The sequence below is a fragment of the Pollicipes pollicipes genome, unplaced genomic scaffold, assembly GCF_011947565.3.
Source record: "Pollicipes pollicipes isolate AB1234 unplaced genomic scaffold, Ppol_2.1 Scaffold_3087;HRSCAF=3621_pilon_pilon_pilon, whole genome shotgun sequence".
In the NCBI taxonomy this organism is placed as follows: Eukaryota; Metazoa; Arthropoda; class Thecostraca; order Pollicipedomorpha; family Pollicipedidae; genus Pollicipes; species Pollicipes pollicipes.
In genome coordinates, this window is record NW_023596225.1 from 27,516,318 (window position 1) to 27,529,503 (window position 13,186).

The following is a 13,186-nucleotide window of genomic DNA, read 5'->3' on the forward strand; positions in this document are numbered from 1 at the left end:
GTCAGTCAACGGAGCGGCATTATTGCCTTTGTCTCGTTTACGGCGCAGCAGACCATACTGACACCAATTGGCACAAGAGGAGGCGGATGTTTTGCCGACGAGATAGCTTCTGCTTGGAAACGCTAGTTGCAACGAAACATCGGTGTGCATCATTGCATAGGTCTGGTAGGTGCGGTGTGACCATATTCAAGGCAGAAACGTTGCGACACGGACAGTTTTCTTTGAGAAGCATTTTGGGAAGCTAGGAGCATTAACGCCCCCATTTGCAGCGCTGCGTTTTACCATATATTTTACACTGCATCCGCCTTTTTATCTTTTTGCATTGCCACGTCCAGTTTATTAAAAAAAGAAACATAAATACACCTATGTCTTGGCCGTTTCAACGGTATTCATTTGACTAGGTCACTCACAGCCACTGCGAGTGTCGTGAATGCTCTCTGTTTGATTTAGTTGTGTTCTGTTTTGTGTTTTCCAGTTCTACCAAAGTTATGCGCCTACGTCATAATAATGATATGTAGAGAGGCGTTCAAAGGTGCAAGCTCAGCTAATATCTACCCCAGCAAAAATATGTATTGAAATGAAAAAAGGAGAAACAAGGAGATTGAAGCGTGCAATATTGTGATGCACAGGAACTCGCGCTCCCGCGGCGCGCTAAAACATGTTGCTCAGCCTTCGTCTTCTAAAGTTTTAACTGTGCTCCCTCCCTTGCAAAATATTTGATTCGCCCCAGCATAGAAACAAAGTAACAAGTCTGTCTTCTGATTAGTTACGGTAGCGTGGAAGACATGTGCGGTTATCTGGGCTTTTTACGCGGTGGTCATGGACGCTAGCTCCGATTCTTCCAAACGCGATGCAATATTCTTTGTTCACGGGGAGAGGACATGCACACACGTTGGGGGGGGGGGGGGGGAGTGAAGCAGTGCAGAAGCAGCCTCATCACACTTAACTTTTTACGTAAACAAACATTTAGGGTATAAAAGACTTGGATGGAATGGAACTTCAGGACGTAATTGTTCGCCGCAATAATCTCTCACCCAGCGAGAACTCGGATTCCACAGCTGTTCTTGCAAGCGACTGATGCAAGCAAAAGTATGGTCAAGCACTTACAGAAGATAAACTGGCACCGCAAGCTAAACGCTGTTGCTGAATACCGATAGCATTATCTACCTCAGTCTATAATAACACGTACACGTTCTGCAAGCTTCTATTACTTTATATACATGGATTTGGAAAAGTCGCCAATTTATGTCATTTGCTATTGCTTGCAAAATGCGACATTTTTCTTCCCAAGCGCTCTCCAAAAATCGCCAGTTGGCGATTTACTGGCAACATCGGTAACCCTGCTCGCACTGTGCATGATGTGAAGCGTTGACAATATTGCACGTGGTGTTTTCTTTTCGAAGCGAATTGAACTGCCACGCTCAAACCAATATTTAAGCGTTTGTCAAACGGGTCATAGTTATCAGCACTTCAATATGGGTACTACCTGATAGAATGCGAGGAATAATGACCACACGGCCACCACCACTAATAACCAATGTTTTCAACAGTTGTGACCTAAATGAAACTTCTTCGCAGTTCCGTTTTCTCACTAAATGCAGCCAGCGTAACTGTTCCATATTTACTATGATGTGTCCAGTCCGGTCCAATCGTCGCATGGCTAGTGGTTGCGCTTGGGTGGACCGTGCTCCAGCCCGCCGCTGCTCAGATGGGTCTGTGTGAGACGGTTTGCAAGCCAGCCGCCCCCGGACGCGCACCTCCAAGTCAAATATTGACCTGGTCGACCGCGCCTCGCCCTCAGCTGGTATTTCCATGCGTTCCTGAGGAACACGACCTGACAGGGGCCTTGGCCTTTCCAAGCGTGAAGGGATGATCCACTCAATATGTGTGGACTGTACGGGTGTGACCTAGTAATATCAGAATTAGCTGTTGTCCAAACACTGCCGGGAAATGACGGTCGACACGTCTTTAAGCTTCCCACAGGCCCACTGATGCATGTCCTGAGTCCTGACAGGCGTCCGGTGGCAGTGGCGATGCCGGCTGATGATGGGTGGCACCGCCGGCGGCGCCCGTGTGGTTCGGGGATGCCAACCTGATCGGTGTATACCCGTATATTTTTGGCGTCGTCTCACAACACGCGCCGAAAAGCGGTCCGGTGATAGATGCGGCCATGATGGTCATGGACATTTGGCCGCCACTTGGGCGTCCATGTTGATGGAGGCCGGCGGGGTGGGAGGCGATGGGGCTGTAAACCGCACGAACCCAGCCAGGCGGGCGCCGTGCCAGACTGCCGGGGCGCCGTTATGGTTCGCTGAGCGGATCAGATCGCCCGTGGGGCATTACACGACGGCAGTCTTATGACACGGGGCTGCCGTGTTTGAACAGCTGCTCATTGACCTGCGGTATCGTGGCTTGGCGTTTGAGATAACAGCATGACGGTCGCAGCCGCCGTTTTGAAATGGATGCTTTTGGATAGTGACAGTTCTTGCATTTGTCGATATTCGACAAGTTTGATGCACCGGAGCCGCGACTGGGCAGCTGGAATGGCATTTATAAGGAAGCGGTTAGTGGCATTTGAAGCACGCCAGATGTTGCATCAGAACAGTACACCGCGTGCCAGGAAACGAAATGTTTGCCCTGTTCACGTGCCGCACAAAGGGATCGGCACCCGAGCCTGGTGGGATCGGCACCCGAGCCTGGTGGAGCGACGGGCCCATTACCCTGCTAACGTGACCCCGCCATATCTCACGGGGGCTGGCCGCTAATGGTGGCAGTCCATACCGCACGGCTTGGTTGCCAGAGCCGACAGCGGTGATTGGGCTCGAGTGTCGGACTGTTAACATTCCGGCGCGCGAGGTCGGGTGTCTTCGTCAGCGGCCGAGCCGGACACCACGGGTCGGATGAGCGACCCGTGGTGTCCGGGTCTGGTCCATCACAGCCTCCTCTCCGCCCCGGTGAACACGCCCGGAGGCTGTCTGTAAGCTCTGTTTAGCATTTTCGGTCCTTTTCTTTCCGCCCTGGCTACTCACTGGTTTCGATGGTCAGGCCTTTAAAAGGATGCTCGTATGATTTGCAACTACGTCTGAGCGTAATCCTGCACAGTACATATCCCGTTTGTTGCGTTTCAGTGGCGCTCTACCAATCCCCCCTCCCTTCCCATGCGTAACGCGATTTATGGACGCCCCACGCTGTACACTGGGGTGGGGCTTCCAAAAGTTGTTATTTACAAAGGAGAAATCATCGTGCCAAAAACATGCAAAATGCCAGGGACGCCTGTGATTCGATTGAAACTACATTTTCTCCACCTGTTCCGGCGTTTAAAGTCCGAACGCGTATCTGGGCGTCGGCGGCAGACAAAACCAGCCTTAAAAGAAACCAAGATCTTAAAGAAGTATTCCATAAAGAACAGCATGGGTAATAATCGCACGCCCGCTGGTTGATGACGTGGCGGGCAGACAGCACTCGCTGTACCGTCGTGAGGGCTGGTCTCTATCTGTGGGTGTCGGATGGACACGTACCGAGACACCAGGACGCAGTGTCATATCTCCTGTTCTGCGCGTCGGTGAGGTCCACAAGATACGACGCAAAACACTGCGAAACAAAACCTGGCTGAATGTGGTGAGAAGTATGACTAATTCGGGGACTGCTGACTTTGCTCTCGAAGACAGAAGTCCGTGCAGGTCGGAATGGTACAGAAACTTTGTTGCTAAAGTAGCCGAGCTATTTACAATTTCATGGGCTTACTTGCAGAGCTGTCAGCTGTCATTATACTGGCACAAATTGTCGTTGTCAATCATATTATCAACATGCGCTGAGACGTAGCGAGGCATCCATTCTCCAGCAACACAAACAGCCTCGACGAAAACCTTCCCATGAGAAACCCAGACGCGTGACAAACATGGCCCTGGCGTCCGACAATTACCACGTGCGGGGCCATCCAGCCGCTGTCCCTAGCCGATTTCAGACAGATATCTTTTAACCTACACCAAACGACATGCAGCATGCAGCCGACCACAAAAAGCAGCAAGGGCTTGAAAACGTTAAGAAATAGCGAAGCAGCAGCTAGAGAAGTTCAGCTGTCTGAAAACCTCTCATTGCTCTGTATTTGGGCAGCCGTTAACCAGCGACTTCGCGGCTGTTCAAAGTCCAAATCCAAGCACCAAATCCTAGGACTTGAGGTAGTCCTAGTTTGTGCACAAGCTCCACCTGGAAAGCTTGACAGCAAACGTGTGGTCAAGACTGCCTCTCAGTCATACAAAAAAAGCATCTGCCGTGTACAAAGGATGCGTGTGTAAATTAGGTGTGATTGCGGGCATATAACAAATAGGCCCTTTCAGGCATAAAAAACAAGAGCGCACGTATATATCAGCCATGGAGTCACGTGCCCCGTCATCAGCATGTTTATGACATCCGTTGATGAGGACGTGACCAAATGTTCTCGGTGAAAAAGTCAAGGTAGACACGCAAAAATGAGATGATCGATAACGCAATAACTCTTTACGACACGCAAAAAGTGCGCGCACGTCTGGGATACCCAACTTGGTTTTAAAATAACATTGTTTACATGTGGCCCTCCATCGATCAATTTTACGTACGCTCCTGACTGAAAAATACGTTTAAAATATTTCTGCTCTCAATGCTACGCCTTTCATACGAAGCGCTGCGTACGTAGAATGATATGGTTTGACGAAAATCATGCATGTACAAATGTCACACCACAGAATGCGATGCGAAGAATCACGATACGACGGAGCGCGACAGCAAGAATCTCGCATATTAAGAGATCTGATAAGAAAAAAAAGGTATTCACGAAGAAATAAGCTGCAAAGAAATCCGCCCGGTAGCTTCTAATTAAAATAATTTGAGGCGGTGACACTCAACATGCGATATTGGTGAATGCCAGGGCACAACAACACTTCTTCATTGAGGAATTCGACAAAGTCCCCGTCGATGGCCCACCGAACTGCACGCGGCACAGTGAGGAGCGGCGTGGCGGCGCTGTCTGACGCCTGCGCTCGAATCTCGGCCCGAGCGGGGCTGGGCGGACCCGCCGCCGGTCTCACGTGCCCGCCCCCGCCCCCGCCCCCGCACCAGTGGGCCAGGCCCAGTTCCACGACGGCCCGCCGCCGGCCGGCCCACGCCAGTTCCCACGCGGCCAGCGGTCGGCTGGAGCGCCGCGGGCCCCGCTGCGGGCGGCCGCAGCCGCCGACGCCGCCCGACACGCTCCAGAACGGCGCGCGGCTACAGTCCGGACGGAACGCGGCTACAGTCCGGGACGTAACGCGACTTCAGTCCGGGAAGGAACGCGGCTACAGTCCGGGATGGAACGCCACTACAGTCCGGAACGGAACTCCAGTCCGGGACGGAACGCGGCTCCAGTCCGGGACGTAACGCGGCTGCAGTCCGGGATGGAACGCCACTACAGTCCGGAACGGAACGCCAGTCCGGGACGGAACGCGGCTGCAGTACAGAGCGGAACACGGCTGCAGCTCAGACGGAACGCGGCTACAGTCCGGGACGGAACGCGGCTGCGGTCCGGGATGGAACACGGCTGCAGTCCGGGACGGAACGCAGCTGCAGTCCGGAACGCAACGCGGTTTCAGTCCGGGACGGAACGCGGCTGCACTCCGGAGCGGAACGCCGCTCGGGATGGCCAACTCGGGTCCAGCTGCAGTGCACTAGCGTGCTGAGCTTGAAAAGGAATGCGGCGAGTGCTATATGCTTGTGGCTTGGATTTGGTGAGGTCTTGCGTGTCTTTTAGAACGGGCTATTGCACACCATATGTGACTAGGTTTTGACGGAACTGTACTTTTATGGATGGGAAGGAAAATGCTGCCATGCATAAACCAACGCTTTTTGCTCGAAGCCTGCAGCCTTCAGAGGCTGCCAGTGAATACAAGCCCTGTTGCACGTGGAAACGACTTCTGTTGTAGAACAGGCAAACAAGGTTAATCACACTGAAGCATTTATTTACAACGTGGAGCAAACTATGCGCCATGTGTCGTAGCCAAGGTTCACGCGTTCTTGCCGTTCTGGCCCGTCCCGCGCTTGGAGCTGCAGGAATGGCGCTTTTTCATGATGCTCGCGAGTAACTGGGGGAGCCAGCTGTGCCGAATAGTGATGAAGGTTTATTCTTAGAGCAGGGTTTAATAAATGGGAATGATGCCTCAGAAAATAAAGATACGGAGTGGATCGAGTTATCCCGTAGTCTACCTGATTGATGTCTCAAGAAGCGGCTGCTTGACGCCCCCACCAAATCAAGACTGTTTTCTTATAGCGGCATGCAAACAATCATAGTTGGGATTAATCTAAGTGCATTTTTGTGTCGGAGACCACCACGCATGGCCATTTTAAAGCTTCTGCGGTGGCCAACGGCCACCTTTATTTGAGACAGTATATAGTAGGCTTTCGATGTCGGAACTGCGTCAATTCTCAGCATCTAAGTATCCATGAACTTTTGTGGTCTCAACTGAGCCAAGCGTTACATGAAAATGGGTAGCGCGTTCTGTCGGCGTTTTGCCCTCGTTTGACGGCCACGAGCTCAGAAGCCCTCGGTTTCTAGGCCGCCGCCGCTTCTGACCCTCGTGGGGCTTCGGTATTTGGGCAAAGGTGACGACTGAAGACGTACGCGGCAGGCGAATCTTCTGGTCTAAGGTTACCACAGTCTCGGCTCCGAAACCAAACCCTCGTTCGGCCGGAGCGCAGCCGGGTGTTTTACCCCGGAGGCCAGCTCACCGCGTGTCATGCGTCTGTTACTATGTTGTAACACCGGCTGCTTCGTCTGGCCGCGAGGCCAAATATTTAGCATTTGATGATCACAGACTGCGATAAATGAGCCGTGGCATTGAGACAGTTGCTTGAATGTTTGACCCCGAACTGCACGGATGACGTACCTATTCTGTCTCACGGTTTGAAATAGCACGCCGCAAATGCACGGAAATGCGGTAGCACTGAATGACACTGACCTGGTTCCTTGCAGATGTTACGCTGCGGCCCAATGTCTAACTAATAATTGTGCAGCCAGTAAGTAATGAATCACAGCAATGGTTACCAGTATCCAAGGTTATGATCACCACTGGATTTCTGCTATCCTTAGATAAACTTTGAGACATTGTTTAGTGTCAGAATCCTCCTCCCCAGAATCTTTCGACCGCTTCCTTCGCCGTGGGCATGATGCTGGACCTGACTCATGCCCAGCGGTACTGGGTACGAGTCCCAGGACGTCTCCTCGACCAGCATGTAAAGACCGGCTGGAAGCTGGTTAAGGAGTCGACGTAGGACAGCATGGCCGTGCTGTTATATTGCACTGAGCAAAGAAAGTCCTTACCCAACCCAAGCTGGGTAAAGGGTCGAAGGTAAAATGATTCTGTGAACACGGTGCTGGGTGAAGCACAACTTGCAACGCAGTTTGGGTGCTGTTGGCAAGAGATCTGAGTCTAAGGCGTATCGTGGCAAACATTTGAAATGGATTTGTTTCATAGGTTTGGTCTTACCTTTTATATCCCAACGTTGTTTTTTTAGCTCTTTTTTAGTCTTGCCCTAGCAATGCTAAAATTTGTTCTCCTGAAATATCCATTTGTCCATAACAGATACAGTTAACGGAAATGTTGCATCTTGTGTACTTTTTCGTCCAAGCCCTTGCCCCCTCGTAACGGTGTGACCTAAAGCAATGCTGTATTTCGCAGTATGTCCATGGTGTACTCCTAGTTTCTGAGCTGCAAGTCCGTGAAGATGTGCAGACTATTTTGGGGGACTATTTCAGGGTTACCCAGGCATCCATGACACCACAAAAACGTCACTCAAATCGTGCCACTCCACTGTTCATGCAGCGACTAAGGCCAAGACAAGGACAATTGTCGAACTGTTTATATCTGACGTTCGTGAGAAGGATTTCTAAACATATCGGCCGTCAATTGGTTCTCACTCAATCTTTTGCAATGTAATACGACGTCATCAAATAATGACGTACTGAGAAGGGTATTAACTAAATAAAAAATTGCATTGTTTAGGGGATCCTTTTCTACTTGAAAGGATACCAGTAGGTACAAGCGAGGCTTTTTCATCATATATGATGCTTGCCTCAAAATCTTCAAATCTAAAACACTCCGTTTGAATCAAACACTTTGTATGATCATTAGTACTTAAAGAGCAAACTCCATTTTCACTAGAGAGTAACAGACAAGGCTGCAATGGAACTAGCTTTTTACGTATTAAACGCAGAGGGAGTGTACAATTTTTGGGATACATTTGAAAAATAAGATCTAGTGAAACATCAGGACTAGTTACGTCTGATATATCACTTGGTAATGCCGCTGCAGCACCGTCAAGACACAATAAGGATATCAATTTTAATCATTTTCGAGTCCACGCTACGCAGACAACGCTTTGTAACAGCACCACCCAGTACTTAAACGCTTTTTTCTCTGCAGTCGCAACCTCCGTCGTTATGACAACGGCCATGCGCTCCTCTACTGCTTGAATAAAAGAACGTTTGGCATTATCCCAGCGACAACGGTCTGTTGCCGAGGCGCACGTTGGTTGAAGTTTAAAGCAGTGCGTCACATAAAGCATGATATTCCCACTCCCAAAGCTAAAGGCGCACTGAAAACAGCCCCTATGATAAAAGCCGCAGGGGATATCTCAAAACATAGTTAAACGTTGCGTTGAATTTGCTGTATAATAGCTCCATGTTTGCTTGTTTTGCTTAAACAATGTTCCAAGCTTTTGTAACACTTATTACGCAAACATTTTGGCGCATAAGTGTGTTGCAAGCATTGCAGCATACATACCTTTGCAAAATGCAAAGCAGAAAATGCAAAGCAGATCAAATGCATTATTTTCATAGTGGTGGACAGGCAGTCAAATGAGATTTCTCCCACAGCGTCGGCTTTTTCAGGCCAAAATTCTGCGCTTTTCATAAATTTTTCAGGACTGATATTACTGACTGAACTGATATTACTGATCGAGCCGTACGCGTCTGGTGTAACAATAAGTGAAAAGTACAAGAAGGTGGGATACTCCCTTCAACGATTATTTCAGTGGGCCCACTTATCTCCTGGGGCGTCACTTAACCGTCGCTGTTGAGGCCGGTCAGCCACTCCTCCCCAGTTGGGGGCCGGTACGGGGCCACGGTCCTGACCCCGCCGCCGGGCCTTCGGCCGCGCGTTTGACCCGCTGCCAGCAGGGCCGCCGCCCCAGCTGAGCTCCAGAATAGCCGACGTCGATGGCCGGGCGCGCCCCACGCTGGAAACAAGCCGCCGCCGGGTGTTTACCGGCGCTTGAGACCCCGCCCTCCCGCGCCCGGCCCGTGGCGGCTCTAAACAGGGAGGGGTCTAAACAGGGGGGGGGGGGTCTAAACAGGGGAGGGGGTTTTGGAGACACCGACCGCGACCTGGTCCAGAGTGTGCGTGTATGGGGGGGGGGGTCTAAACAGGTGGTCTAAACAGGCGAGGGGGGGGCGCTGGAAATGCCAGCCGCGACCTAGCCTGGGCGGGGTTAAACGGGGAGTGGTGGTGGGCGGGGCGCGGTACGGCTAGGCCGCGCAGCCATGCAGCGAACGCAGCAGCGTAATCAAACACCAGAAGGAAGTGGAGTCGAGCGTCCTGAAAATGTTCCAGATTCATCATCGCGTGCCCAAAAGTGTTACAATGTGTCTCCGATGGACGAATGTAGCGTTAAGCGTACCCACAACGCCTCGGAGATGTCACTGAACGATCCCAAGACACTGCCGGGCGGCTCTGTGGTCTCCGAGACTCGTCACTGGCTGTGGGCTGCAATAGCTCAACCAATGCGCCAAGGCGGCGTGACGTGCCATTTCATCCGCGAACACAACCATGCACTCCTCGCTTTTCCCCGTTTTGCACGCCGTGTCCGCAGTGTCCGGTTCTTCTTCTTTCCTCAAGCTAGCTTCCATAAACTTTTTTTTTTGGTGGCCGCCGCCAAAATTTCCTGCGCATTGCGTCTAGTGTAAGGAATGGTCGGGGCCAGGAAGCACAATGGTCGTTCTTTGATATCCAAGCTTCTCCTGAGCAGGGCCGGACGAACTCGTCGAAGCCGATGGACCTTTCATGAACAACTTTTCGCCATTGATGGCTAGCTAGCTATCCGCACGTCGATGTGGTGGCAAACTCTCCACGCGGCGGACTTAACGGATCAGCCATGCTGAGCAGAACAACGGTGAATTGAATAATGATAGTAAGGATAGCGTGAGTCCATAGGTATAACATAAGTTACGCTATGTGGATATTGCTATGGTGTTCCGCCTTATGTAACAGTGATGCACAGGCACATCAAGTAAAAGTTTCAGTAATGATGCGGTACGGCGGGGCCTGAGCGAACTGGCGACGGGCGCGGCGACTGACCCGACATCGTGTTTCGCTGTCGTCGGCCGGCTGTAGCCAGACTGCCAGCGTCGGTTGGAGAACGACGCGCCGGTGAGTCAGGAGCGTCTCGGCTGCCGTCGGCGCGCCCCAGTTCCGCTGGCTTGTGGGCGGCACCTGTTGACGCGGCCGGGGCGAGCCCGCCTCAGCCCGCCAGCCGACATCGCTGAGCGCTGCTCCGCCGTCAGCCGACATGGCTGTGTGTCGTCGGCTGGTCGGCGCGCCAGACCCGCTGGCAGGGGAGTGCCCTACAGAGCGCTGGTGGGGGCCGCACCCGCGGCAGGCGGTGCGGCCGCTGCCGCGCCGGGCGGCCGTTGGGCGCCGGTGGGCGCGAGGTACCGGTTGCGGCGCGTGGGCGGCGCGGGGAGCGGCTGGACCAACGCCAGCTTCCTCTGTGCTCTGCCAGCAGACGGCGCCAGCGCACGCGGCTGTCGCGACGGCTGGGAAAACCCGGCGCACAGTCTGGAGCGGGAGCTGGCAGATGCGCGCGGCAGCCCTCCGTGGCGGAGCACGTAGAACTTCTAAGGTTCAAAGCTGCGCCTTTTTGCAGCGCTCTGGATGTACTCAGGACCAGCATGTGGGCTCACATGATGGAGACAACTTGGTCAGCCTGTTCTGAGAGATGTTACAACTCGCTGCTCAACCTGTGGCATGTTTATAAGGTGTTACGGAGCTGCCAGGTCCCTGCGACCTAGTAGAGCTGGACCAGGTCGTAGTTTCGCATCGTCGGCAGAGGAAGCAAAATTCGCCCGTTCCGCCGGCTCGTTTGCGGATCAACCGATCCCGTTTGCCAGCGCTGGAAAGTCATAACATGGAGCTGACATACATTTTTGTGGTGAAAGACAACTGTGTTAAGATGCCAAGAATGTGTCCTGATGAGCAACGCCTCTCCACTACCGTACACAAATGAGACCATAGGTCATGAAACAGTGTTTCCTTACAGAACGACACATTGTTCATAACGGCGTGCAAAGCGGTCACTGACGTGATTCACTGTCTGCAGCGAGTTTTTAGCTATGATGCCAACACTTGTAAAATACTATATATATACCTATATATATATATATATATATATATATATATATATATATATATATGTTATATATCTATATATATAGATATATAGCATATATATAACTATATATATCTATATATATATATGTATATATATATATATATCTATATATATCTATATGTATATATATATATATATATATATATATATATATATATATATATATACCCATGGATTGGGAAGGCATGAAATGGAATTCGTTGTAAAGTTATGGCATTCTCAGAACTTTCTGATGCCATGACACCTGCAAACTTTGTTTTGACGCCGATGTGTTTTACAGCCAATATCCAACTTCCTGTCATTGAATTACGGCCGTTCGCACGGCTCGCTTCAGATAAAACAGTTTTTAGTGCACGTTACTGTTGTTTCATTAATGATACAAGTACCACCAATGTGTTTATCACGCACTTGTACAGGTTGAAGGCCAACATAACCCGCGTTATGCCCCAATAACCGTTTAGTTTATCCCCGGCAACTGCGATGCTTTCCGCGGCGCTTACTGGTCCACCACAACAATGCTCGACGTTAAAAATCATGAAATGAAACTCAATGAAGTTTTCCTCAATGGGAGGAAAGTATGGTTCTGTGATAACTGCACATGAACCATGACTAGCCGGCTTTCCGGCGCGAGGCAAAAAACTGGACCCACTCAAAAGTACTGACGCGCAGAGGACACGGGTGGTAACGGGTGACAAAGTGGAATACAGACGGCTGCCATAATAGAGGGACGCAGCTTTGATCAGATCGATCATTGCGCTGATAGGACGGATGTGGCGACCCCTCGCCCTGAAGGATGCAGCGCCGGCAGACACCCTCGGCCCATCCCGACGGCGACACGGCGACGTCACGGCGGTGACATGGCGGCGTCACGGCGGTGACACGCAAGCAGACGTGTATCTGGCCCCGATCTGGTCCGTACCAAGGTCGTTAATGTGGACGGCGGCTGACCGGACCGAGCCGGCCGTTGACCCGCGGGTCAGCTGCGTGGCTCGGCGGCGGGCGCCACTGCCGTCCCTAGCCCCGGTGACGTCTAATCCGGGCGCCAGATGAGCGGGCACAGAGCGGGCACGCTGCAGCCGCCGACTGGCGCCGCGCCACCCGGCGTCACAGCCGCGGCCGCTGCCGGCTGGGACCGTGACTGGTGCCGCGCCACCCGGCGTCACTGCCGCGGCCACTGGCGGCCGGGGCTGTGACTGGTGCCGCGCCACACGGCGTCACAGCTCCGGCTACTGGCGGCCGGGGCTGTGTCACGACCGCGTATCTCTGGGGTCTACGCCATGACGCTCAGGACCTCCTAGGTTGATCAGGCACCCGGGAGTAGAGGGACCTCTAGGGTCCGCGTCACGACGCCGAGGACCTCCTGGGTTAGGGACATCTGGGGTCACACGTAACCGGGGATGCCTGGGGTCAACTTACTGAACCAGAGGGCTTCTGGGCCTGCTCAAGGGACTGGAGGACTATGGGCCTGTTCACGAGACCGAGAACCTTTGGGGTACGCTGTGGGACCAAGGGACCTCCAGGTCACGCGACCGGGGGCCTTAGAGACTGCTCCCGAGACTGGGCAGGGAGATTCTGTGGGCTCGTCTACGGAACCGGAAATCTCTACACTCTTCTCACGGGACTGGGACCTTTTGGGTCCGCTAACCAGCTATGAGGAGCTCTGGATCCGTCTGACGGCCCCGTTGCGGGGGCTGAGGCCGGCGGAGAGAGGGAGGGAGGGGAAGACGGACAG

The 13,186-nt window shown here is 52.4% G+C and overlaps 1 protein-coding gene across 1 annotated transcript in view; it reads left to right on the forward strand.

Annotated features, from left to right (window-relative positions):
- LOC119090345 (FH1/FH2 domain-containing protein 3-like) overlaps positions 1–13,186 on the forward strand; it is a 53,856-nt gene that overhangs the window by 11,342 nt on the left and 29,328 nt on the right.